The sequence below is a fragment of the Amblyomma maculatum genome, chromosome 1 (assembly GCF_055883805.1).
Source record: "Amblyomma maculatum isolate TAMU_Amacu chromosome 1, ASM5588380v1, whole genome shotgun sequence".
Lineage (NCBI taxonomy): Eukaryota > Metazoa > Arthropoda > Arachnida > Ixodida > Ixodidae > Amblyomma > Amblyomma maculatum.
The window spans coordinates 413801576-413805594 of NC_139344.1; positions in this window are offsets into that span (position 1 = coordinate 413801576).

The following is a 4019-nucleotide window of genomic DNA, read 5'->3' on the forward strand; positions in this document are numbered from 1 at the left end:
CCTACCCTTGTCTGAAGGGTATACGTCGTCGGCTCGTATTCTTATCACAAACTAGCCTCCAACGTGAACTAGAACATGGGTACTAAATTTTAAGCGATACGGTACGGCGCCACCCTGAACGCTGTGGTTAAGTGACAATGTTGATGCTAAATCACGGGCTTATTTTTTCCGATACGCTTTTATTACTTTGCTTTCAGGCTACGACGGAGCGGCGGTTTCGCAGCCGTACTACATGTGCACACTGTACGTAAAAAGCGCAACTCCGAGGTGGATGCTCCAAGTCCTACGAGGCTAGGACTGGTAGGTCTCCGATGTTACTGGTGGGGGCTAGGCTGCCACCATATTTTATCTGTTGTAGGCCGTCATTGCACCCGCCATCGCTTCGGTGACTAACAACGGCTGTTGTGACGGGCTCCTTTCTTTCTCCCCTTTCTTTTTCTTTCTTTCTTCCTTTTTTCTCTCCTCTGTCCGCACCAAGCTGCGCAGGTTGCTCAGTTACAGAGCCAGTAGCAGGCCCACATTTTCTTTTCCTTCTTCCTATAGTCGCAACAAACACATACATAAAATGTGTCTCGAAAAAAGTAGGTTTGTTTTTCCACTGGATTGCCAAATTTAGTGTGCTAACAAATTATTGCTGTAACAAATCAATGTGAAGAGAGCAATGGTAGAGTGTGACTCATTCTCGTCATAGCTATCTGTTTTTCATTTTTTTTTCATACTTATACGGAATGGGCCGTGTGTAGCTGTCGTGCTTGTCATTCAGCATTGGTTGTATATGCGCAAAGGCGCCAATATGAAATGACAAAGGCGCAAATATGACGTTCAGTAGTTCCGCACAACTACCTTGGTAAAGATATGGTTTCTTAGACGTGGGTAAAAAAGCCATGAATGAATATCGGGAATAATAAGGTACCATTCAGACCCCCAAAACATGGTGTAGATGGAGGAGTACGCAGACCTGAGTTTATCTGCAATCTTTACCACAACGTTGGAAGATGATGCTGTGACTGCAAAAAAAGAGCACAAATAAGATAAAGGCTGCTGTGGCGCCGATCGATTTTTCATGATTAGTTCCGTCAGCCTTCTTATTTCCACGTGTAAATTGAGAGGATGAAAAGAAGCGAGTGTCGTAGCAATGACAGTTTCTGGAGATTTTTGTTTATTCCTCTCCGTCTTGCGGCATTGTCATATCGGAAGTTGTGTACCACCGTCAACAAAATGGGCTTTTTAAGTCAGATTTTTCAAATCTTTTCTATACAAATATAGCGGTAAGCATACTGTGAACAGATTGCTTTTTGCAGTTTCATCTGCTATATCGGATGATAGATAGAGCTTGGCTCAAACAAGCATGACTGAAGGAAAGGAAGGACACTCGCGATCGTTGTTTTCATTTGTTGCCCGTTGTTTCTTGTCTCAGCTTCTCTTGGCGCTAAAGTGTAGGCACGCCGTCACACGTACTTTCCACTCCAGCATTATCCTGCAAATACAAAAAGGAAGTAAACACGTCTGCGGGGAGCTTAAGTTCGCTATTTAAAGCTTCAGCAAGTGTAATATTAATAAAGAAAGAAACAAAATGCATGAGTGAGTGTAGCAGTTATATAACGACAAATTAGATATCATATTACGCTTAATATGAGATCATATCATGCCTATATTCGTACCTTGCAATAAAACAAGAAAGAAATGTTCGTGAGCGGATCAAATCTCCCGCTATAACCTCTCTCACTCTATAGTGTGTGGTGGAGAATCTCCTATTTCCTTGCTCTCTTTATCGTAGACCTTCTTTTAAACGATTAGGCTTGAAAAAAAAACATACACGCTCCATTACATGGCTATACGCCTGTCGACTATTATTTCCGCCTATGATTGCTGATGACCGAATATCGATTTTTGTATGAATTTTTGCTTACTTCCATATTTAAAACGTGCCCTTGTAGAGTGCCGACTGAGGTAGAGCCCGTACCAGCGGGAGTGTTCTTGTCACGACGCTCTTGTCGCTTCGCCTTCCTTGTGCGCTCTACTCGTCGAGAGATAGCGCTACTAGGGAACCCCTTCAAAGCAATGGGCAAGGAGACTAGAGAGATGAATGTCGGGAAACCAATGAATCCGCGAAGGTCTGCCGTGATTACTGCGGAGAGGCGAGTAGAGGTGGAATGGCCGGTGTCGTTGAGCAAGTAGGCGGTCTTTGGCATTTTAAAAGCGACCATGCAGGTGGAATCGTAGAAATGTCAACGACCACAGACGATGCGGGACGGCATTCCTGTACACAGAACTGACCGTGGTATTGCGGCTTAGGAGCTTCGGTAGAAGCATTGCCTGACACAAATAAGCAGGTATCCCGAAGTGGCCCTGGGCGCGGTGGTTGAAGCCTCTAGTTGCGAAATACATCCCGGATAAGGTGTTTGTGCTCGATATGGTCAGAATGTTGTCATGAAACGTCAAGAGAAAGAGAGAGAGATAACCTTTATTCATTCAACAGAGTGACTATCCCGCTCTTCGGGGGTTAGACTCGGAAGGTGGGACAGTCGCCTTAGTTGCTGCCGGTAGTTCTTGGACTCTGGCGGCATCTTCGCCCAGTCGAACATTTTCTCGTTAGGCTCTTGGGTCTGAGCTTCGCAGAAGGGTCTCCCAGGTGCGTTTAGTTATATTTTTAGCCCTGCCTGGTGACTACGCACATTCCCATAGTATGTGATCTAGAGGTTCCCTTTCCTTACATAATGAACATACGTCTGATCGTATTTATTGCCATATATGGTTGATAAGAACTGGGTTCGGGTATGTATTTGTCTGTAGCTTTCTCCATGGTACTTCTTCCTCTTTGCCTAACGTGGGGTCTGGTGGTGGTAGGACCCTCCTGCTCAGTCTGTATTGCATTGTTATTTCGCTATAGTTATTCAGGTCCTCTTGTTTGCCTTGCTCCGGCGGCACTCCTCCATCCCGGTGTGGGAGGTCTCGGGTCAGTTTGGTTGCGGCCTCGTTTCCGGGCACGCCTGCGTGGAATGGCGTCCAAACAAGGGTGACGTCTCTTTCTATTCACTTTTGATCGAGGATTCTACCCGCGATTTTTGCTATTACTCCAGCGGTGTAGCTCCTGATCGCGCTTTTGCGGTCACTGACTATGTATGTTGCGTCAGTCTGAGCAAGAGCCAGTGCTATTGCAGCCTCTTCCGCTACCTGTATCGATTTTGTTTTTATAGACACTGCTGTAACCATTTCTCGCTTGCCATTGAGTACGGCTGCATTCATTTTTTCTTTGCCGAGTATACAGCGTCTACATATGCAATTCTACCTGAGTTTTCCGTCTCGAATCTCTATGTCTGTGTTTCGGCCTTTTTCTCTCGTCTTTTTCTTATTATATTCAAGGTGCATGTTCTTTGGCATGGGAGGATATGGATCCGTTTCCGCACCTCCACTCTCATTTTCTCTGTCGTGTTCCAGTATTCCTTCGGTTGTATACCTATTTCCCTTAATAATGTTCCTTCCACCCTTAGTTTTCTCTAGCCTTCTTTGTTGTGTAGCTAGTGTTGCTTCATTTATTTCATCTAAGGCATTGTGTATCCCTAGCATCATTAGCCTGTCAGTGTAGGTGCCTGCCGGGAGGTGTAGTGCTCTTTTAATGCATTTTTTGATCATGCTATCGATCCTGCCTTTTTCGGCCTTTTTCAGGTCTAAGTATGCCGTGGCATACCCGACCCTGCTTATTAGGTCAGGATAATGTTGAAGTCTATAATGTTGGTTTATAGGGTCACGAAGGGTCGTGTCCGACTCTTCGTGACCCTATAGACCATGTCACGCCACGCTTTCCGGTCTCTCACTATCTTCCTAACATCACATAACTTCATCTGCAGCGCCTCGAGGATGCCATCTAAACATTGCGTTCGCTGCCTACCCCTTCTCCGGCGACCCTCAACCTTTCCCAACATCAAATCTTTCTCCAGCGACTCCTCTCTTCTCATCAGATGACCAAAGTAGCTGAGCTTTAACTCTAGAATTTGACCCTCCAATGAGCAGTAAGGGTT